This window comes from Dermochelys coriacea, chromosome 1, assembly GCF_009764565.3.
Source record: "Dermochelys coriacea isolate rDerCor1 chromosome 1, rDerCor1.pri.v4, whole genome shotgun sequence".
NCBI classification, from domain to species: domain Eukaryota; kingdom Metazoa; phylum Chordata; order Testudines; family Dermochelyidae; genus Dermochelys; species Dermochelys coriacea.
In genome coordinates, this window is record NC_050068.2 from 183,784,281 (window position 1) to 183,809,233 (window position 24,953).

The 24,953-nt window shown below is 42.3% G+C and overlaps 1 protein-coding gene across 6 annotated transcripts in view; it reads left to right on the forward strand.

Moving 5' to 3' along the window:
• Window positions 1–24,953, forward strand: part of CADM2 (cell adhesion molecule 2) — a 1,073,705-nt gene that overhangs the window by 738,091 nt on the left and 310,661 nt on the right. Inside the window, exon 1 of one of the 6 annotated variants that reach the window (XM_043509693.1) lies at window positions 10,061–10,129. The exons of 4 other annotated variants lie outside the window; for them this stretch is intronic. The gene's annotated coding sequence lies outside the window, so the exon portion shown is untranslated. Of the gene's footprint in view, window positions 1–10,060; window positions 10,130–14,115; window positions 14,242–24,953 lie in introns of those variants that run through there. One more of the 6 variants, XM_038385101.2, reaches the window with a different exon arrangement.

Below are 24,953 nucleotides of genomic sequence, written 5' to 3' on the forward strand. Positions count from 1 at the left end.
GCTTTCCTGAAGTCCAGGGTCCGTATCCTGCTGCTTACCTTTCTTCCCTGCGTCAGGATCCTGAACTCAACCAACTCATGGTCACTGCCTCCCAGATTCCCATCCACTTTTGCTTCCCCCACTAATTCTACCCGGTTTGTGAGCAGCAGGTCAAGAAAAGCGCTCCCCCTAGTTGGCTCCCCTAGCACTTGCACCAGGAAATTGTCCCCTACGCTTTCCAAAAACTTCCTGGATTGTCTATGCACCGCTGTATTGCTCTCCCAGCAGATATCAGGAAAATTAAAGTCACCCATGAGAATCAGGGCATGCGATCTAGTAGCTTCCGTGAGTTGCCGGAAGAAAGCCTCATCCACCTCATCCCCCTGGTCCGGTGGTCTATAGCAGACTCCCACCATGACATCACTCTTGTTGCACACACTTCTAAACTTAATCCAGAGACACTCAGGTTTTTCCACAGTTTCGTACCGGAGCTCTGAGCAGTCATACTGCTCCCTTACATACAGTGCTACTCCCCCACCTTTTCTGCCCTGCCTGTCCTTCCTGAACAGTTTATAACCATCCATGACTGTACTCCAGTCATGTGAGTTATCCCACCAAGTCTCTGTTATTCCAATCACGTCATAATTCCTTGACATCACCAGGACCTCCAGTTCTCCCTGCTTGTTTCCAAGGCTTTGTGCATTTGTATATAAGCACTTGAGATAACCTGTTGATCGCCCCTCATTCCCAGTATGAGGCAGGAGCCCTCCCCTCACAGACATTCCTGCCTGTGCTTCCTCCCGGTATCCCGCTTTCCCACTTACCTCAGGGCTTTGGTCTCCTTCCCCCGGTGAACCTAGTTTAAAGCCCTCCTCACTAGGTTAGCCAGCCTGCTGGCAAAGATGTTCTTCCCTCTCTTCGTAAGATGGAGCCCGTCTCTGCCCAGCACTCCTCCTTCATGGAACACCATCCCATGGTCAAAGAATCCAAAGCCTTCTCTCCGACACCACCTGCGTAGCCATTCGTTGACCTCCACGATTCGACGGTCCCTACCCAGGCCTTTTCCTTCCACGGGGAGGATGGACGAGAACACCACTTGCGCCTCCAACTCCTTTATCCTTCTTCCCAGAGCCACGTAGTCCGCAGTGATCCGCTCAAGGTCATTCTTGGCAGTATCATTGGTGCCCACGTGGAGAAGCAGGAAGGGGTAGCGATCCGAGGGCTTGATGAGTCTCGGCAGTCTCTCCGTCACATCACGAATCTTAGCCCCTGGCAAGCAGCAGACTTCTCGGTTTTCCCGGTCAGGGCGGCAGATAGATGACTCAGTCCCCCGGAGGAGAGAGTCCCCGACCACCACCACCCGCCTTCTCCTCTTGGGAGTGGTGGTCGTGGAACCCCCAACCTCAGGACATCGCATCTCATGCCTCCCAACCAGCGGAGTCTCCTTCTGCTTTCTCCCCCCAGACATATCATCTGGTCCACTCTCCGCATTGGTACCTGTGGAGAGAACATGAAAGCGGTTAGTTACCTGTGTCTGTGTTACTGGAACCCGGACATTCCGCTTACCTCTTCTGGAGGTCACATGTTGCCAAGCTTCTTCACTGGCCTCTTGGCTCCTCTGTGCAACCTGCTCTATATCTTTAGAGCTTTGTGCCCCTAGAAGGCTATCCTGAGTTTGGTCCAGAAAATCCTCAGTCTCTCGTATACAACGCAGGGTCGTTACCTGTTGCTCCAGACCTTCAATCTTTTCTTCCAATATGGAGACCAGCTTGCACTTTGTACAGACAAAGTCGCTTCTGTCCTGTGGAAGAAAGACAAATATGGCACATCCAGTGCAGGTCACAACAGCTGAACCCCCCCCTTCCATATCACCTACCTACTATGAGCTTCCTCAGAGACGTTGGCAAGATGTAAGCCTCACTGGGCTCACTCCAGGCGAACTCCCAGGCAAACTCCTGCTGTGAGCTGCTCTGCTGTCCCCGCTGCTCAGCTGGTTCGCGAGGCTCTGGCTATTTTTAAACAGCCAGGCTTCCCTGACGCAAACACACAGACACCCTAATGCCCGCCCCCTGCAGGCTAGCAGCCAATCAGACACTCACTCAGGCTCTCTCAACATAAATATTATTAATTGAATGCTTTCAGATGTAAATACAAAAATAAATAAATGAAGCTAATTCAAGTAGAATCTGACTTAGTTGGCTGATGGCGCTTTGTTGCAGTATTACAATAGTGAAACCATTAGTTAAGCTGCAGATCAACTTGTTTCCACTCAGGCATGACTTTCTTTAAAAAAAAAAAATCTCCTTTTTGGTTGAAACTTTGCATGCATTTTTAAACTTGGGGGAATCAAGGTACATAATATCTGACTGAAAATGTGCTTTTGTGTGTGCATAAGATGAAATTTCCTAGTGTCAGTAGTGACGCTATGAAGTAATGTTAAACTATTGCAGAACTTCATAATGAATAAGCAAGTGAACAAGAACACACACACAGACACAAACCACTGGTATCCATAAAGAAATACTCCAATACCCAACATTTTCCCCACATATGTGTGCACTGCCCGTCAAATAAGAGATGGACTTCCATGCATGGACACATACTAGGAACTTTAAAGAGAACCAAATGTATACACAGGCTCCACTCATCTAGGAACATTGACACGCATTTTTCACTCGCACAGATACACACACACACACGCTAAATAGATACACTGCAACCATCTTATAGTAAAATATTTTAACATTGTAGCAAGCGCAAATCTTTTATAAGGTTTGGCTGTTCTCCTCAGTCTCCTCTTGCTCACCTCCCCAGTGGCTGCAGGGAAGTCGCTGGTTTTTCTTTTCTTCATCACCCACAGTGTTGAAACAGAGGCACCAAATAGCTTCAGGAAGTTGAGCACCACAATGATCCTATGGCCCCATCTTTATTCACTGTGGCTGTAGAAAGAAATAACCTTCTGTGGTGTCAGGAGTGAAGCAGCTTGCCTCTCACTGCTTCTTCTTATTGCTCTATCTGAGTAGTGAAGAAGGTTCAATTTCTAATTCCCTTGAAGTGCAACACTCAGCTGTCAGGTAGTTGTCTAATACTGCATTTGAAATTGTAAACCACTAACCATATAAGGAACACTTCAATCCAGGAGGAGTTTCTCTACTGATATGAATCTTAGCAGATCCCCACTAATCTCAACAGAAGTCCATTTTTGGTGTCTGTGCCCCTACTTGTGGGCATGATGGCAATTCTCAAAGTTCTGTGCTTTCAGTTTCAGCCCTCGGCATCTCACCCTCGTCCCCCTCTGAATTCTAGGGACCCCACAGTGCTGCTGTAGTGAGCTTCTTCCTGAGACTGTTTGAGGAATGAGTTCTTATGGAACCACTCTCTAGAGCAGTGGTTCTTAACCTTTACTGCAGCCTGCACCCCTTTGGTTCTCAAAATATGTTCTCGCACCTCTTATCAAAAATTGTTGAAGTAGGTCAGTTCTTTAAACCTAGCTATATCGTAACTATAGAATGAAAGATAATTATATATTTATTTTAATTTTGCAGCAAAATTAAGAATACATGAAAAATTACACACTTTTTTAAAGTTTACCAGCTCAGTGACTCTTCTGCTGTTGCTTTTGTTTAATGAAGTTCGAGAAATGAGGAACTTTTTTTGAAATAGCCACACACACATCATCACTCACATTTAGGTGGTTTCTGGCCTTTGTTTTGATGTGTAAGAGTGGTGAAAATCCTATCTCACACAAGTATGTAGTCGCAAATGGCATAAGGATCTCCAGTGCTGTCATCGCCAGTTGTGGAAATGGTGCTAGTTGAGCACACCAGAAATTCTCAAGCTACATTGTCTCAAATTCCATTTGGATTCAGCCATTGGCTCATAATTCAATGAGATCATATTTCATCAAATCACTATTGTTGATGGAATCCAGGTTAAAAAGAAATAGATCCATTTCTATCCATCTGTCCATTTCTTTGCCACATCAAGATGTCCAGTGGAAAAATATCCATGGAAAGAATCACTCAGCTGATGCAAATGCTTTGTCTCTTCAGTTGTGATGGTCATTTCTTCATTTTCCGAAACAACTGTTTCTTCAAGAAAAGGAAAGTTAATGAAATTTCTTTTCTCAACACTCTTTATCCAAACTGGAAGTTTCCGAATAAAAGCAGATAACTTTTCTCTGGCCATTACCTTGTTCATCCCAGTTCTTTGCATAGATGTGTTGAGTTCATTTAGGTGTGTGAATACATCTGCCATGTAACTGCTAACAGTTGGAGGCTAACTGAATTCAAACAAAGCCGTGGCGCTGCCACATCATCATCTGTGCATGCATCAAGAAATACCCCGCATCGTGGAGGTACACTGTATTTTATAGTGAGATAATTTCACTACAATTAGCTTAAAAACTTGAAAATATTTTTGTTTGTATATTACAGTAATTGTTAAAAAATGTATAATGTTAATAAATACATAGGTTTGATGAAACAAAGTAGATGTACTTACATGCCCATGCTTAATTTGTGTTTTCGATGATTTACTTTCTAAAAAAATCTGGCATGTCTCGCACCCCCAGAAAGGGCATCTCACACCCCCAGGAGGTGCATGCACCCCAGATTAAGAAACACTGCTCTAGAGAGACTCTTTCCTGGAACTCCTTGCCACTTTGTTGGCTTGCTATGCTGTCAGTCTACAGCAATGTTTGCCAACCAAAGAAAGAAGGAACCTACAGTTAGGTGACTGACTCCAAGCAGACTGTTGGTGCCTTTGGCCTTGGCTACATCCCCAGATTTCGAGTCCACTTATGCGTGTTCTCTTCTTGAAGTATTCTCTCAGACTTTGTTCTGCACCATATGTGTTAGCTGATCTATTGGGATTGTTGAAGCCTGCAGCTCTCCCTGCTTTGGTGAGTCTTGGTTCCCTCCTTGTTTGCTCATAGAGAGTTTATTAGTTTTATCTCCTACTTTCCCTGGTATTTTCTAGTATCTAGAAAAAACTGCCAAGCTGATTGGTTCTTGGCCCTGTGGAATTTAACATTTTATCAGTGACTTAGAAGAAAACATAAAACCATTACAGATAACGTTTGCAGATGACACAAATTGGGGGAGTGATAAATAGTGAAGGTCACTGATACAGAGCAATCTGGATCTCTTGGAAAGCTGGGTGCAAGCAAAAAATATGAGTTTTAATATGCCCAAAGGTAAAGTCATACATCTAAGAAGAAAGAATTTTGGCCATGCTTACAGGCTCAGGGACTCTACCCGAAGCAGTGACTCTGAAAAATAGTTGGGGATCGTGGTGGCTAATCAGCTGAATTTGAGCTCTGTATGTGACACTCTGGCCGAAAGGGCTAATGAGATCCTTAATGTGATGCATAAATGGGAATCTCAAGTATAGAGTTTATCCTCTGTATTTGGCACTGTTGCAACTGCTGCTAGAATACCGTGTCCAATTATGGTGTCCACAATTCAAAAGGATGTTGATAAATTGGAGAGGGTTCAGAGGAAAACCACAAGAAATATTCAAGGATTAGAAAACATGCTTTATTGTGATAGACTCAAGGCTCAATCTATTTGTTGTAAAAAAGAGAAGGTAAAGGGCTGACTTGATTACAGTTTATAAGTACATGCCTAAGGGAAAAAATTGAGAATGGGCTCTTCAGTCTAGCAGAGAAAGGTGTAACATGATCCAGGGTCTGGAAGTTGAAGCTAGACAGATTCAGACTGGAAACAGGGCATACATTTTTAATGGGTGAGAGTAATTAACCAGTGAAACAATTTACCAAGAATCATGGTGGATTGTCTGTCACTGGCAATATTTAAATCAAGATTAGATATTTTTCTATAAAATATGCTGTCAGAATTATTTTGGGGAAGTTCTATGGCCTGTATTATACAGGAGGTGAGACTAGATGATCACAACAATCCCTTCTGGCCTTGGAGTTTATGAATCACTGAAACTCCAGATGAGGTAAAACCATGTCTTTGATATACAAGGATGACTCATTCTTGCAGCGCCTTAGGGCAGTTTGACTGCCTCAGTGGTGACTGCTGCTCACAGATATTGCCACAAGCATCCAGTTTCTGGATACAGTATATTAAATGTCTCTTGGCCTTCAACACTTCCAGGAAGCCTGGTCCAGAATGCTTGAAAGATTCAGTCTCAAGAGAGCCAAGCTGGGCATCCAGACTGGGCACTGCAGCTTTGAATTGGTGCTGACCATGATGAAGTGGTCTTGCTGGGACAGACCCTAAAAACACACCTCAAAATTTTTTGGGAGCCAATCTAGACCTGATTCAGGGCCACCAAACTGTGTAGAGGCTTCACCTTCAGTTTCTTAATGCACCACTCCAGAGTTGTTTAATAGATTCCTCAAAGGAGATGTCTCCTCTGCCAAAGCACCAAGCTGATTTCTTCCTAAAAGGGTTTTGAGTAGCAGCCGTGTTAGTCTGTATTCGCAAAAAGAAAAGGAGTACTTGTGTCACCTTGGAGACTAACACATTTATTTGAGCATAAGTTTTCGTGAGCTACAGCTCACTTCATTGGAAGTAAAGTAAAGTAAAGTAAAGGGCTCACTTTACTCTTTACTGAATACTATCACTTCCTTAAGCTTCTGGCAACAGCCAATCAAATTACTCAAAGCCAGCAATGCTGAACCAGTTTTCAGACAGGAATAGTCTTGGTAAGCCTGGTATCTTCAACTGAATGAGTCAGCTCAGAAATTGAGGTTTGTGTCCTATGAATCAGCTTTCCTGGTGGACTAGTAGACAATCTTCATTACAGGAGCATTGGCACAGCCTGCACCAGTGACTTTGATGCTGTATACTTGCTGTAACACCCTTGACACTGCAGCCATTCAGAATCTACACAGCAGCTTCTGACATCTATTTTGGAGGATGGGAATGGACTAGATTAATATAACTGGGACTATTTCTGAGATAATGAGGCCTTTCATTTTAGTGCATTTCCAGCACTGGTTTAATGCTATAATACCAATTATCTGTAACCTAGTGGGCATCCAGTACATTTTGTGAAAAATCTTAGTATTCCTTTGCCATGCTTATGAGATCCAAACATTTTTTTTTCTTTTGTAAACTCAGAAAAATGTGATTTTTCTACAAGAGTCATCTCTAGTTGAGTTGCAGATATATCTTAGTGGTTTGCTGTGGCATTCAAATGAAGACCACTCAATTGCCTATGATAAGACTGAATTTAGCAACTAAAGATTCGCTTAAACAACACTACTTTAAGTTTCTCAATTTCCAACATAAATAAATCATCATAGCAGTTTATATTCTGTCTAAATACATCTCATCCAAAAGCCAAAGATCATTTTGGACTTCATTTATTCACTTGATTCATGTTATTCTCCATTATGCCAATGAAAATGGTTTGTTTATTCTAAGATTAAGTCAGCAGAGGAGCTGTAAAGAATGTAGTAGTAAACATACTGTATAGTACCCTAAATACCAATGCAGTGATACCTATTAACTTTAAGCTGGGGTCAAATTTCAGTTTCAGTGCATTGCCTGTCAGTCACACCTGTCAGTCTTCTCCTTGATATCACAATGTCATACGGAATGATTTATATTTTACTCTATCAGTCATCATTTTAATAAATAATAAAATTTAACTAAACCATATCCCCTTTTCCGATTTGGACACAGCCAAGCCACACATGTTAATCTTGCGTTGAAGAGAATTCCATGTCATATAGTATGTTTTGTGTATTTGGCTGCTTTCTAAAACACAGATACATTCAGCCAATCAGATTACTGAGTTGTGGGTGTATATTAATTTGTTGTTGTTTTCCAAATAAAATTACCAAATGGCTGGATAGTTCCATTGATGACTGGAGAGAGAAATTTAATCATTGTTATTTAATTTGTTTAATTTATATATACAAAAATCTAATGCTGGATATCAGAGGCAGGCCTATTCTTTACCATTCCCCAGCAGATGATACCTGCCTGCCTTATTCTATGGTGGCCACTCAGGATGGCCACCATGTACTCTGCATGGAGACATGGGAAACCAGTGCCCAGCCTTCTCTTCTCTTCTCAAGATGGCCAGAGAATAAGGAAAAGATGTGAACTGAGTTATTAAGTATATTTATGTAGTCCAACTGTGGTGATACATTGTTGGGTGATTATTTAAAAAAAGCATGTTCATAATAGAGCTGAATGAAAACTGTAATTTCTATCCTATGGAAAATTCTGATTTTTTTTCAACATTTGTCTTCATTGTGAATCTGAATGAAATATCAAAATTTCTCACGGAATGAAAAGTTTTAAAAATCAATTTCAAAATTTTAAACTCTTTTGTTTTGAGCCAGTTCATTATTAAACTGCATCCGCCTAAAGTGTGTCAGTGCCTCGTGAGAGTTGTAAATTGCGTGCTGCATGCCCTCAGTATTTCCTATGGGCTGGGGTCTGTAGCTGGATTAGGTCTCCTATGATGCACTCCAATAAGGTGACTCCCATAGTGGACCACACAGCCTGATTAGAGGAAAGATGGAAAGTGGGGTCTGTCTTAGGAGCCTTAGAAGAGAATGGGGGTGCATGAAACTCATGAACTAAAACTACCCTGTGGCACTTGACAGCAAATTGACCCAAAATAAAATATTTACTTTTGATTTTCCTAATGGAATATTGGGGCGGGTGAAAGGAAAATCAAATTTTTCTCACAGAAATTCCCATATCGTTAAAACCCCCTGAAATGTTGATATCATTCTTCAGAACTGAAAAATTCTTCTTCAGCAGAAGCTGGGGAGTAATGTTCTTCTGCAGAGAATGTTCATAGTTTCTAATGTAAGGGGACATATGCTTGGAACGCCTGCAAGATCCTGTGCAATGTGTTATCTATCAGTCCTGCAGACACATTTCTGTTATTTAATTTAGATGTGAAAGGGGCCTGAATTACCATTTTAAAAATTAGTGTGTGGAAAAAACAATAGACACAGTCAGCCACATAACAAAAATGCTGAGGGGAAGAGTTTTCTATGGAGCATTTATACTTCCATAAAACAAGGGGCCCAAACCTGTAGGATAGGTCCATAGGCTATTAGCTAGGATGGTCAGAGATGTTACCCCATGCTCTGTGTATCCCTAAACCTCTGACTATCAGAACCTGGGACTGGATGACAGTGATGGATCACTCTATAATTGCCCTGTGCATTCCCTCTAAAGCATCTGGCATCAACTACTGCCAGAGAACAGGATACTAAGCTAGATGGACCATTGGTCTGACTCAGCAGGGCCACTCTTATGTTTTTAATGTAGCCCTAAATTCCAAATCCTGTGTGAAACCGCAGAAGTTTTTCCTGTCATCAGGAAATGAAGTAAATGAACTGAACATTGAAAGAGACCCAACTAGTAGTATTTGTCTTATTTGCATTATCTTCCAAAAGTTCAGAGCTGTTCAGTTATTAACATGAGTCAGACAGTACTTTGGTTGTTACAGAATGGTGTGTTATGCGGCATAAATAAATCTGGGTATCATCTGCATAAAAATGATATACAGCATCATAATGGTAAAAAATCTAAATCAGCTGAAGTGTATAGATATTGAAAAATGTAGATCCAATACAGAGTCAGGGAAATGCCATAATTCAAAGGAGTAATATCAAAGACCCGTTATTTATGGTTACAGGCTTTCACCATTGAGACAAATAGAAATGAAAACCTGTTTGATTCCATCTTCTAAGAGGGTGATTACAAAAAGTTGTTAAGGCAGTCTTAGTAGCATGGTCTGATCTAAACCTGGTAGGAAATATTCCGATACTATAGTATCACTGAGATAAAACAGCATTCCCTCTTCTACAGACATCTCATTGTCCTTTTGCTGGGATAGATTGATTTAAAATAGGGTAGATATTTAAGAGTTCCCTTGAAGACAGTGGACATGTTAATAAGTGTAGGTGGTTATTGAAAGTATTCTTTAGGAGACTGTCATGGGGTGTATATACCACATGTTGGACCTGCATCCAAGGAGTTAATGCAGGTACTGTTGGGCAATGCTGATTGGCAGCTTCACAGTAGCTGGGAGAATAAAAGAGCTGGGAAGCAGATGGGCAAGGCTGCTTCTCCAAGACAGCACCCTGAGAAGGGAGGATCAGACCAACAGGCAGAAAAGCCTATAGAAAGCAGGAGAAGTAGGAAGGAGCTCAGGGTATGGCTGGAGTTGCTGAGTCCTGATTGTGCTGAGCTGATTTAAGGGCCCCGAGCTGGAATCCAATGGAATGGGTGAGCTGGGATACCCCTACCAACCCCCTGAGAGACTTAAGAACTGAGGGTGGTTTTCAGGCCCCTGGGCATCAGGACCAGATTACCAGTAATAAAGAGAAAGTCCACAGTGGGACTTGGGCAAGAGGGACTAGCTGACCACTCTTCCAGACTGAGTGAACTCTGGTGCAATTCTCTGGTGCAATTCCTGGCCAGAAGGGGTGTTGTGGCTTTAACACACCAGCACACAGAAAGCGTTTACATCCAAAAGAATTCCATACCCAACATGTTTAGTTCTTTGAAAATCTATTTACTTGTTTTGGTGCCTAAATGGGAGCTGGGATCTTTTCAAAATCCAGTCCATAGTCCCTTTATCCTCTCCGCTCATCCAGTAGGGATCATTGGGTAAGAGGGCTCAAGGTGGGAAGAAGTCTGAAAGCCATCTGTGTGAGGAGCGCACAGCTAAATATCCAAAAAGAAAAGGAGTACTTGTGGCACCTTAGAGACTAACAAATGTATTTGAGCATAAGCTTTCGTGAGCTACAGCTCACTTCATCGGATGCCTGGTTTGCCTGGTTGAGTGGCTAGGCTGTATTGAGAAGAGAACAATAGTAGTGAAGAGGCACCTGAAATATGTACTGATTCTCCTTTCTCTGTCTTCCCCCCGAAGGTATTAATTGCTCAATTGGGATTAGTTGCTAATAGAAAATTTTGAAAGAAATTGTCTATTAGTTTCCTGCTCCCACAGGAAGAAAACAGTTGGGAATTGTATAAAATGGCAGGCAGCCTCAATTCTAGTTTTCCATACCATACTTCTTCAGTCCCCCTAATGTTTTGGGAGAGGAAGTTGGGAGCATAAACCACATCATCCATCAGGATGCAGTCTTCCCTGAGTGTGGGAATCTTTCTAAATGTAAAAATAATGTGCTAATAATAATGTCATCTATCTATCTATTTATTTAAAATTAGCATTTATCTCCCAGAAATTAGTACAACAGGCCAAAGCAAATCAAGACAGCAAGTCTGTGTCACAAGTGCAATAATTCATCCAGTAATAATAAGCACTGCAACTAGATTAAAATCTCAAAAATACACTGTGGGATGCAGTTGAGAATCAATAAATAATGAGGCAGAAGAAAATTTGAAGATATAGAAATGGTATGAGCTCTGCAGTTTTCAGAAAGTTCACAAAACTATCGACATGTTTTCCTCACATTCTAGCTTGCCTCAGAGGAATAAACGAATTCATAATAGTGATAATAGTTCTAAATAAAGTTTCTGGCTGTTGTTTACCCTCTCCAGTTATATTGGAGAAATAGTTGGCCCTGGTTTCTTTCAGAGCTTTCCAATATTGAGACAACATTGAGATTTCCACATAATATTGTGTATTCATAGCCCAAATGCTGCTTGTTCTTCCAGCCAGAATTCTTGAATCCTTCAAGGCCTCAAGCTCTGTTGCATAACAAGAAAACTGCCAAAATATGAATTAGAAATTTTGTCTGAATTGAAGCAGTTTCTCATCTTTACTGGAAATAATAATTATACAATTTTACAGCATCCTCTACTGCTTTTAGTATGACAGGTTTCAGCGTAGCAGCCGTATTAGTCTGTATCCACAAAAAGAACAGGAGTACTTGTGGCACCTTAGAGACTAACAAATGTATTAGAGCATAAGCTTTTGTGGGTTACAGCTCACTTCATCGGATGCATAGAATGGAACGTATAGTAAGAAGATAAGTTGGAAGTTGCTATACAAACTGTGAGAGGCTAATTAGTTAAGATGAGCAGGAGAAAAAAACTTGTGTAGTGATAATCAAGATGGCCCATTTAGACAGTTGACAAGAAGGTGTGAGGATACTTAACTTAGGGAAATAGATTTAATATGTGTAATGACCAGAGACTGGACTGGGTCATTACACATATTGAATCTATTTCCCTAAGTTAAGTATCCTCACACCTTCTCCTCAACTGTCTAAATGGGCCATTTTGATTATCACTACAAAAGTTTTTTTTTCTCCTGCTCATCTTAACTAATTAGCCTCTCACAGTTTGTATAGCAACTTCCAACTTATCTGTATATGTGTGTGTGTGTGTGTGTGTATGTATGTATATATACTTCTTACTATATGTTCCATTCTGGGCATCTGATGAACTGGGCTGTAGACCACGAAAGCTTATGCTCTAATAAATTTGTTAGTCTCTAAGGTGCCACAAGTACTCCTGTTTTTAGTATGGTTTATTTTGTATTTGTTTTCCAAAAAACCCAGAGCAGTCATACCAATCAATAGCAACATAAAATGCACAGTAAAATCTTAGCCAGCTTGAACCAAACAGACTTAACAAAATGTAACCTAGGGATGGCAAAGTGCAGTACACATTGTCACTGTAAGGAGTGAGGTAGGGGCAGGCTGTCAACCTGGGACAGGCCTGGTGTGGTGAGAGGATTGGCTGAGTGCAGGTGCTCCACAATCTGTTATGCATTTCACCAGCTCGGTTGGTGGCTGCTTGATGGGGTGAATCTAGAGGAGTTTATATTTAAAAAACAAAAAAACAAACAAAAAAGAAAAAAACCAGGGCAAAACTGTTTGCTTATTTGTGTAAAACAAATGGACATCAACATGGGCACTAAAAACAGTGACATTCCCAGTTTTGAAGGAGGAATGGTCATCTTGCAAACATGCCAACTATCACATCTCCCCTTAGACAAAACAACAAAAAATCCTAACAATTTCTTACATTTTTAAATTCTTGAAACTTGGAAGAAGATAATAGAATAATGTTGTTGGTAATTACATCACAGATTAAATATGCATACACACAAGCCCCTCTATTAAGTTTAATGGGTTCAATTAAAATGCCTCTAATAGCTCCAAAGCACAATAAAGTTGCATCGTTTGTTACAAGAAAATTTAAATCCCTCCCATGAAGGAGTCTGTCAGTCACAGGGATCACAAAAGGTTGACGTTAAGTGAGGGAAGAATCAGGAAGTTTCTTAAGGGGAGATGGTTTCAGCATGACCAGAGAAGATGCAATTTCGGAGTTTTGAGGTGAGAGAACAGGAAAAGATGGAGAACATGAAGGTCAGAAAGGGAGAGGAGTGCTCACTATAACAAACTACTTCGGTTATTGGGTTTTGTGATTCTGGCTCAGAATGAATGACACGATAAAATAATAATTTAAAAAACCAATTGTGAAATACTGATATTTTGTTTTCCTATTCCTCTGATCTTTCTATTTTTATTTTAAAATGTCTTAAGAATTGAACCTTTTATATTGTAAATGCAGTATTTTTTCCATATTTGGATGTATTACTGTTTATTTTTTATTATGTAAACTTTGTTCATTTTTTCCTCACTTGCTCTAATTTTCCTCTGTTTTTTTTTATTTTACTTTTATCTATTAAATGGGTTTTTTCCCGCAATCGGCGACCAAAAGCTTCTTCATGTATTTTCCTCCTCTTCCAGCCCCCAAGTGATAATTCAGTTCAGATACAAATTCATTATTATTTTATTATTTGTCAGATTTTCAGAAGTGCTCAGCACCCAGCACGCTCTCACTGTCACACTTACACAGATTTTTGGAACAGCTTGGTACATTTCAGTTGAGCTCTTTCGAAAATCTGACCATTTTATGTGGTGTATAAATGGGAGCTCCCTTGATATTCTGGCCCTGAGTGTGGGTGCTGAACTCTTACAAAAACCTGGCCAAGAGTGTCATAAGAGTGCATGGCACTTTGCAAACAAGGGCTCCGATTGTGCAACTGACTTGACCCAGGGTACTCTTGCACAGAACCTTATTGAAGTCTTTGGGGTTTGTCAGGGGTGTATAGATCCTATGCTTTCCTGGTCACTGAAAGGTTAATAAGGAAACTGGCTGCCTGCTCAGCTGGGGCTGATTGATGGCCCCACAACAGCTGCAGAGAGAAAAGGGCTGCAAGCCACAAAAGCAGGGTGGTTGTTTGAGCAACTGAGCCTGCTATAACAGATTGGTGAGAAGCCACCCAGGAAACCAGCAGATTCTCTGGGAGAGAGAAACACAGAGTGTGAGTTTGGGAAATAGCCTCCAAAAGAGATGTGCTGGGCAGCAGTAAGAGTGTGCAAGAAACTGATTCCAACTGCTTCAGATTATATTGGAACCCAGAGGAATGGGCGGGTCTGGGTTCCCCTGCAGACCCTGCCAGAGAGGTTTTTAAAGTCTGCAAAGAAAAAGTGGTCTAAACCCCAAGAGAGCAGAGACTGTGGACCATGGCAAATTAGCCACGGGGCTGACAGGGCCTGGGGCCCTGGCCAATTGGCACCCTTGAATCCTGACCCCACTCCCTGTCAGGAGTGCCAAGCAGGATGGAGGAAGCCCATACACTCCCCCCCCACTTCCTGGCAGGAGCACCATGGGAAACCCTAAAGCCCAGACCTGGCAGCTGTGACCCTGGGACTGGAGGAGCTCTAGGTCCCTGCCACAGCTTCAGAGCTGGGGGAGCTGTCACTCCCCACTGCAGCTCCAGGGAAGAGGGAAAAACTTCTCTGGTCTTGGGGCCACAGGAAAGAGGGGTGAGAAAGCAAATGGGTTGTGGGGCTGCAGTGGGGGGTGGAATGGGGCAGGGCCACTGGGGGAAGGGCAGAACAGGGGCAGGACTGTAGGCAGAAGGGGTATTCTGGGGGTATCCCACAGAATTCTTGTTGGTTTTGTTCAACATCTTATTAATTATCTGGATGATGGGATGGATTGCATCCCCAGCAAGTTCACGGATGACATTAAGCTGGGGGGAGAGGTAGATACACTTGAGGGTATGGAGGGTCTAGAGTGACCTAGACAAATTAGAAGATTGGGAGAAAAGAAATCTGATGAGGTTCAACAAGGACAAGTGCAGAGTCCTGCACTTAAAATGGAAGAATCCCATGCACTGCTTAGGCTGGGGACCAACTGTCTAACTGGCAGTTATGCAGAAAAGGTCCTGGGGATTACAGTGGACAAGAAGCTGGATATGAGTCAATGTGTGCCCTTGTTGCCAAGAAAGCTAACAACATATTGGGCTGCATTAGTAGGAGCATTGCAAGCAGATCGAGGGAAGTGATTATTCCCCTCTATTCAGCACTGATGAGGCCACATCTGGACTATTGTGTCCAGTTTTGGGCCCTCACTACAGAAAGAATGTGAACAAATTGGAGAGAGTCCAGTGGAGGGCAATGAAAATAATTAGGGGGCTGAGGCACATGACTGATGAGGAGAGGCTGAGGGAACTGGACTTATTTAGTCTGCGGAAGAGAAGAGTGTGTGTGTGTGTGGGGGGTATTTGATAGCAGCCTTCAACTACCTGAAGGGGCATTCCAAAGAGGATGGATCTAGACTGTTCTCAGTGACGGCAGATGACTGAACAAGGAGCAATGGTCTCACGTTGCAGTGGGGGAGGTCTAGGTTGGATATTAGGAAACGCTATTTCACTAGGAGGGTGCTGAAGCACTGGAATGGGTTATCTAAGGAGGTGGTGGAATCTCCATCCTTAAAGGTTTTTATGGACCGGCTTGACAAAGCCATGGATGGGATGATTTAGTTGGGGTTGGTCCTTCTTTGAGCAGAGAGTTGGAGTAGATGACCTCCTGAGGTCTCTTCCAACCCTAATCTTCCATGATTCTAAGGGGTGCGGTGGAGAGCAAAGAGCTCATCAGCTCAGGGCAGCTCTGCATCCTCCCCTCCTGTGTACAACAAGGACAATATAGTGTCCCTCCTCCTCCTTCCCATCAGTACTTGCCCTGGGAAGGGGTTGAGGAGTGCCTGGAGTTGCATCCCCACAACCTGGGAGAGGGGAGCCTACGGCATCTTCCCCCAGGCCTGGGAGAGTGGTGTGAAGAACCCAGGGGGAGCAGAGGTGAGGCTTATGCAGGGGTTGAACTGAGTGGATGGGGTCTGGATGGGGACAGAACTGATCAAGGCTGGAGGGCAGGGTTAATTGCTGTGCAGAGGATGGACATATGTGGGGATGAGAGCTCCTGTAGAAGGGGCCAAAATCACCTTATTCAGTATATTTGGGAGAATTCTCCCACACACACCGGTGATGGGTCGGGAGAGTTCAAAAATCAAGACAGAAACACAATATAATAGGATTGGGGAGAGGGGGCGCTGATTCTTGATTTTAGTCTCTTGAGATTGGCAATACTGCACGTGAACGTACCAGTCAAGTGTCAGATTTGGGCCAAATAAAATCCTATTGAAGAGTTTGCAGTCAGTGTTTAGACGCAGTATAATGGGTGAAGACAATGGAAGTAATGAGGGTAGATGCATGGATTACCACAAAAGATTATTTTTTGCATGTCTCTTACTGGTGCTGTTAAAAAGTATATTTCTTTTCAGTATGTGTGATTTAGTATTTATACACCAAAGGGATTGGTGGAAGGGGGTGGTATGGAGAGGAGAGGGAAGGAAGTAGGAACTCCTGAGGAATGAGGGCCCAATCCTGTACTGAGAACCATAGGGAGTTCATTGGGAATTCTCACTGCCTCAGGAGTCTTCTAGAATCAACATACTGGTTCTTCATGTAGGGTCGGAGTCTTAATGTCTATATCTTTTGATGGAAAGAGAATAATAATGAACACTATGAATGAAATTCACCAGGTGCTGAGAACCACCGCAAGGTCCTTCAGACATTTAAGTGACACCTTGGGTTTGCATGCCAGAAATCGGGAATTGGGAAGTCCATGAGCAGAGCTGGCTACATGAGGGGTTTCTGCTCCCTCTACAAGCCACACTAGGGGCTTGTCTATGCAAAGACCTAGTGTGCAGCAAGACAGGGTGCAAATGTACAGCACAGTAGCTTGTTGTGCACTAACTGGTTATGTGGATCTTGTAGCCATGTAGTAAAAGTTCTATAGTGTGCTTTGACATACTGCTCTTTTAAATAGTAGTACATGAAAGTTCATTACAGAACTTTGATGTGTAGCAAGGTTCATGCAGTCACTTAGTGCAGGGCAAACTAGTTCACTGTACATTTTCACTCTGGCTTCCTGGGTACTAAGTCTCCATGTGGACAATCCCTGTGATCTACAAACATGCCCCCCTACATGGAGAAGGTCAAGGAGAAGGGTCATGAATTGTTTACATGGATGTGGTGGCCCCAACATGCTGTTTAAGGTGGCACAAAGAGGCTGGAGTAGCAGATTCTGTAGGAAGTGCTGCTGCTGCCCCATGCTCCTAAGCCTGAGTTGATGATGTTGGATTTAATCTTCTTTGTGTCCCCATGTGGCTGACTATGTATCACTCAATTACTTGGATTTTATTCTGGTGACATGAATTTCACCTCATAAAAGAATTAGCACAATCCAGATATATTTATATTACCTCTCCCTTTAAAGCAGAAGAACCGAAAGTTCCATTTTTGTCTGGGGGTGCAGGCTTGGGGATGGGGCTGGGGATGAGTGTTTAGGGTGTAGGAGGGGGGCTCCAGGATGGGGGGTGGAGCTGATGGGTTCAGAGTATGGGAGAGGGCTCCAGGCTGAGGCAGGGGGTTGGGGTGTGTGTGTGGGGGGGGTATTGGCTCTGGGCTGGGGGTGCAGATTCCAGGGTGGGGCCAGAAATGACGGGTTCAGGTGAAGAAGGGGGCTTCTGTCTGGGGCAGGGTGTTCGGTGCAGGAGGGTTGGGGGTGCCACCTGGGGTGAAGACCCTGGGGTGGGGCTGGGGATGAGGGATTTTGAGGTGCAGGAGGGGGATCAGGGCTGGAGCAGGGGGTTGGGGCATGGAAGGGGTGAAGGCTCCAGGGTGGGGCCATGGATGAGGGATTTAGGGTGTCAGAGGGGGCTCTGGGCTGGGGTTGAGGGGTTCGGAGTGTGGGAGGGGACTCTGGGCTGGGGCAGGGAGTTAGGGTGTAGGGAGGTGTGAGAGCTCTGGCTGGGGGAGGTGTGAGAGCTCTGGCTCAGCCCTGGGGTGTGGGCTCTGGGGTGTGGCGGGGGATGAGGGGTTGGGGTGTGGGAGGGTGCTCCAGGCTGGGACCAAGGGGATTAGGGCTGGGGAGGGGGTTGGGGCATGGGAGGAGGTCCGGGGTGCAGGCTCCGGGCAGCGCTTACCTCAAGCAGCTCCCAGAAGCAACAGCATGCCTCCCTCTGTCTCCTACGTGGAGAGGTGGCCAAGCAGCTCTGCACGCTGCCACATTTGCAGGTGCCGTCCCTGCAGCTCCCATTGGCCACAGTTCCCAGCCAATGGGAGTTGCAGATCTGGCACTTGGGGTGTGGGTAGCGTGCAGAGCCCCCTGGTTGCCTTATGTATAGGGGCCAGAGGGGGACATGGAGCCACGCAGAGCCAGCTCAGGCAAAGAGCCTGCCTTAGCCCCGCTGCACCGCCGACTGGACTTTTAATGGCCGGTCAGCGGTCAAAAACTGGACACTTGGCAACTCTATTTAGCAGTCTATTTTTAAAGTAACTGTAAGATGATGTTTGTATGCAAAAATAAAAGAGTAAATTGTGTCCTGATCTTTGATGATGGAATTATGCCAGGGCATGTCATCCTCTAATAGCTGTACCTTAGGAAAACAGGAAATCTCAAAAGATCTTTCTTTGGAAGTATCTTCATATGAGACTAGCTCAGAATGTAAACTCGTGACCTTTATATTTATTTATATATATATATATATATATATATATATATATATATATATATATATATATGTATGTCTGTATATATATATATTTTGTGGCGAGTTTTGTTATGCTGCCATTAGAAATTTCTACTCACTTTATCAAATTCTGGCTTGTGTATTGCTATTGACTTAGTGTGAGTGTAACTGAAGATAGAATTTAGCTCCAAGATTATATATTGTTGCCCTACAAAATATCCTCCGTTCTACAATATATCCAATTGACCTCCCATAGGTCTTGCATTGTATTTCCTTTACTGCTGCTGAGAATGTTGTAATGCATTTTGATTTGACAGATATTATTTCTCCATGTTTCCTCTAATAATTATGATTTGTACATTTATCCACACTCAGTGCTACGGATTGCCTATTAGGAGGACTACTTCAATGATTTACTGTATTTTGGTTTAGTAACCTCTTTTTTTTTTTTTTCTGTGTACCAATTGCAGCAAAGTTAGAAACTTTGTTTTTGGTACCACCCTCTAGATGGTTTATATAAATAATAAAGCCACTAAAGTTTGCTCTTTGTTCCCAAAGTACCACACTGACCTCTTTCTATCTTGAAAAGGTTCTACTGCTGATCTCTTTATTCCTTCCTAATGGCAGTTTTCAGCCTACGGTGCCTCTTTTCATCTGTTTTCTTGACTTAAGAATTAATTATTTACATTTGTCAAATGTTCTCTGAAAATATAAATACATCCTGTTGTATTTCCCCTAAAAACTGCTCTAAAAGAGATTGTAGAATTTCTAGCCTTGCATTTCTGCACATTGGGTTTTGTCTGGGTTTTTTTTTTTTTTTGGCATTCACAAATGCATAGAACTATGTATGAACAGCCATACTGTGTCAGACCATTAGTCCATCTAGCTCTGTATCCTGTCTCTGACAATGCCCAGTGCCATATGTTTCAGTGGGAATGAACAGAAGAGGGCAATTTCAAGTGATCTATTTCCTGTAATCCCCCCTGCTTCTGACAGTTGGAGGTTCAGGGATACCGGAAGCATGGGGTTGCTTCCCTGACCATGTTAGCCATTTATGGACCTACCCTCCTTGAACTTATCAAATTATTTTTTTAATCCAGTTATGATTTTGGTCTTCACAACATCCCATGACTATGCATTCCACAGTGAGCTGTAGCTCACGAAAGCTTATGCTCAAATAAATTAGTTAGTCTCTGAGGTGCCACAAGTCCTCCTGTTCTTTCTGCGGATACAGACTAACGCGGCTGCTACTCTGAAAACAGGTTTACATGGTTGGTTTTTAAACCTGCTGCCTATAAATTTCATCGTGTGACCCCTAGTTCTTGTGTTAAGTGAAGAGGTAAACACCTCGTTATTTGCTTTCTCCACACCGTTCATGATTTTTATAGTGTTTTTTTATCATATCATATCCCTTAATTATCTCTCTTCTAAACTGAAGAGTCCCAGTCTTTTTAATCTCTCCTTATCGAAGCTGTTCCATTCCCATAATCATTTTTGTTGCCCTTTGCTGCACCTCTTCCAATTCTAATATCTTTTTTATGATGGGGGGGTAACCAAAACTACACGCCATATTCAAGGTGTGGATTTATATAGTGAAATTATGGTCGGTCTATCCCAGGGATCGTCAACCTTTGGCACACAGCCCCTTAGGGAAATCCACTGGCAGGCCAGGACAGTTTGTTTACCTGAAGCTTCCGCTGGTTCGGCGGATCACAACTCCCATTGGCCGTGGTTTGCCATGCCAAGCCAATGAGCGCTGCGGGCAGCAGCGTGGGCCGGGGATATGCTGGCCGCAGCTTCCAGGTTGGCCTGGAATGGCAAACTGCGGCGAGTGGGAGCTGTGATCAGCCAAACCTGTGGAAGCTGCAGGTAAGCAAACTGTCCTGACTCGCCAGTGGATTTCCCTGATGGGCCACGTGCCAAAGGTTGCCAATCCCTAGTCTATCCCTTTCCTAATAACCTTTGACTTCTGCTGCAGTTTCAGCAGATGTTTCCAGGGAACTATCCCTGATGCCTCTAAGGTGTTTCTTGAGCAGAAATGTCTAATTTAGACCCTGTCATTTTGTATGTATAGGTGGAATTTTTTTCCAATATGCATTACTTCCCACTTATCAATATTGAATTTCATCTGCCATTTGATCACCCAGACACCCAATTTAGTGATCCATTTGTAACTGTTAGTTAAGCCCAAAGCTGACTGCTATTTTGAATAATTTTGTAGTATCTGCAGATGTTACAAACTCACTGTTCACCCTTTTTCCAGATCATTAATGAATATGTTGAACAGTGCAGGTCCCAACACAGATCTTTGGGGGAACCCCTCTGTGTACCTCTCTGCATTAACTAATGAGTTAACATCATTACATTATCTTCAGATGATGATGACGATAATAATAATTAATACTTATAAATGATGAACAGGCTTTTATCCATGCTCTAATATGCTTATATAATTTAATTTTCATAATAAATATTGGAATAGACTGCCCATCACACTCAACAATGAATATGCCCCAGCAACAGTTGCAAAATTAAAATTTCTCCACAGCAAGCATAATACTTCTCCAATCTTCATCCCACTCTCTCCTCAAAAGCCCACAGAAAAGATGGGCTTTACACAGTGTCCGAAAAGTTACAAAATCTGGGCTCTGGTAGATCAAGTGTGAAGCGAGTTCCAAAGTCAGGTACTGCACACAGGGAGTGCTCTGCCAACCCCGCCTTTTCATTTGTTTTGAGAAAGCTTACCCTTAAATGTCTCTGATCTCAACAGTTGCAGTATAATGCCATAGGCTGCTTCCTACCTCCTCCCTCCCCCCTGCCTCAGCCAGGACAGCCTATTTGCCCTATCTCTGACTTTGAGATACTGCTGCTATTTATTTTCTTTAGTGTGAGTCATCTCCTTACCTGAGTAATATACCGGGCAATATCCTATAGGATTGATTCTCTCCCACCCTCCCGCTCCGATTGCTGTACTCTTGTGCCTTCCTTGTTTTGACCTATTTTTTTTTTTTATAATTTTTAAACTGATTATGCTTCCTGTGTACTTTACTAACATCTCTTCACTTTCTAATAGCAAATTGCACTTCCATAAGTGCCTCTGTGCAAGAAGTTCTTCCCAGTGGGAGTTCAGAGGTTTCTGTTTTAAACTTATAAATCTTAACTGGAGCATGCTATATTTTTCAGAAATGTCACAAATTTATGATTGTCTATTTAGAATATAACACTGTAGACAATTCTAGCCCCTTGCCAACATTGCAAAAAAAAATCTGCTTTAACATTTCCAATTTCTTTTGTAAATCCTAGCACATTTGCATTGCATCCCAGTGCTTGCTTTGGTGATTCCAAAGAAAATTGTAATGTTGTCAGTCTTTTAGATCCATAAAACCTTCAACCTTTTGAATAAATTCATTGTATAAACTACTGTCATACCAGGATACAAGTAACTGTGTTTAAAAACAATTGAATGAGGGTAAGGATGGATAAAAAATAGGAATGAAACTCAGGAGGGCTGGATTCTCTTTCCAATTGTGTCAAAGCCTTCCTGTGTTAGTTTGGTAAAGTCAGTTTTAACTTCTCTGACTTAGTTTCCCAGTCTGTAAAATTGGAATAATAATAATAATAATTAATAATTCCCTACCTCAGAGGGATGAGGAAAGTTTAAATAATTAAAGTTTGTAAAATACTTGAGACTATCTGATGTAAAGTCCTGTATAATAGAAAAGTGTTCTTTATGGTATAGAGAGATCCCCTAATAATACAACAGCATAAACCATATCCCCTCCTAAAAAGGGTGGAATTAAGTTTTCAATCTGATAATTTCTGTATGTGAAATTTATATCTATATGCTGCCAAGGCTCATTTTAGATGTCTTGGCCTACAGAGGGGCAGTAGAGAGAACCTTTAGCTCCTTTAAAGATATTAGAATTGTCATGTTCACCATATGTAGTCCAGTTGTTGGGCAACAGAGAGTTCTATAGTTTCATTAAACACACAAGTGAAGCATTGGGTTCATTTGGGTCATACTGCTATGTCCTGGTCCTGCAAACATTTGCATATGTGCATAAAGTTAATCACATAAATAGTCCTGCTGAAGTCAGTGTGACAATTAGTGTGCTTAAAATTAAGCATCTTCTAAGTGCATGCAGAACTTCAGTTACTATGATGCTTTTAAAAACAAACTTCCCTGATTCAGGTCCAGGCCTGAATTTTTTTTTTTTTTTGCACTCACCCTAACTTTTGAGAGGTATGTGTCACCTCGTACACTTGGGCCCTCTGTATAAATCGGAGATTTCTGTGACATTGTCTACACACAAGAGCTACTGATTTAAATATCTGAAATAAATGTAGTGATGAAATTGTATAGCTAAGCCAGGTAGTATTCACTTACTTTTTAAAGTACTAAAACTAAGGTTTTTAAGGTACTAGTCACTTTAAAACTTTGTTTTTAAGCTTGCTGAAGGATAATGATGAGTTGTTACAGATAACAATTGAATTAGATACATTTTTTTTGTTGCCAAGTCTGGAATTTTTACTCTGTATGACAGGTGAAATATTTTTAATATTAAGACTTCATTTTCTTTCAACCCTATGCTAAGATGTAGCAGAGAATTCTGTAAGGGAGGTGGAATTTTTTTTTTAAGGAATTTTTGAAAAAATGGCCAACCATACTGTGTGGGGGAGAATCAATATATCAAGAAGTTGGAACACATACTAATTCAAGTGCATACCACATAGCTAATTCTGAGGCCACCTTCTTTCAGATGGAAATAGCAACATTTACAAGTGAATAGAAAGGTCTGAAATCCATTTGAGGGCTTCAGGAGATGCAGAGTGTGCCTTTGCTATACCTCCTGGAAATGAAAATATGGGGCACTTGTTCACAAGGTGTTCAATAGTTCACAGGTCTCTGCATTTGCACTACAGTGAATCCTTGATTCTCCACTTGCGCACCAGGTGCATTCCATGTAATGTCTTAATATGGTTGATGTATGTCCACGTCTTTAGTGGGACTTTAAGGCAAGTGCAAGGTGGGTGAGTAAGGCTGTCATGGAGCAGGAGCTTGTACTCATGCAACATACCATCAGCCAAGAGATGGCTAGGGGGAAGGACGTTTGTGAGACATAAGGGTGTTGTTTACAAGTCTCATAGCTGCGTTTAGCTGGATCTCAATGAGGTTTGTGTGTGTGCTTCTTCCCTAAATAGGTCCACAGTACTCATCTGTGGAATAAACTAAAGTCAGAGTTGCTGTTTGCAGTTTGTGAGCATCACGACCCAAGCTACAACCTGCTAGCTTTTGGATTATATTGCTGTGACTTTTTTTTTTTATGGCTCACCTGCTTCAGATGTTGATGGGTAAAGCTTCAATCAAGGGGGACTCTGAGGTAGCAGGGCTTAGGATTGTGGGAGATTGTCTTGCCACAAAAATTTACACTCATCATCCTCTTACTTCAGAATTGCGGAGATGGAAAACTCAGGACAGTGTTTTTGATGGCTTGGGTTTGAACTGCCAGTAATGACAGTAGTTTTCGATCTGCTTCAGATCATCATTAAGGGTGTCTTCTGCTTCCTTGAGTGTCACTGTCTGTGTCACTGGTGCCAGATTGCCTGTATAAATTAACTTGTGGTATGTTGTTTTGGGCACATCACTTACATATCAGCTAAGAAGGGATGGTGCTAGTACTGATACCTGTGGGAGGCCATTGTGCAGATTCTTCTTTTTGCAAAACTGAATTCAGAGTTAGACCTGGAACATTCTGTCTGAAAGCATTGACCTAATGAGTTGAAATGCCTGGTTGCATTGAAGAGGTTGTATAGCTTCAGCAGTAGGCTCTTGTGCCAAACGGTGTCAGAGGTTGATGACAAGTCTATAAAAGCTGCGGCTGTTTTAAGCTTCCTCTGAGGTGCTTCCTGCACATCTAATAAATGTATCCATCTGTCACCCAGCATCTAATAGTGAAGGTTGCTATAGCATGTTTATTAGGAAGTAATACATCTTTTATTAGCCTGTATGCATTCATTTGGGTATATGTCAGTAAATGCTTGGGCTTGGCCAGTTCCCCATAGTAAATTCTTGCAAATTCTTTTGTATTCCTTCTCTAGAACTCCCAAACACTGTCAAACATATGCTTAATGATTCCATTGATTTATCTTCTATAT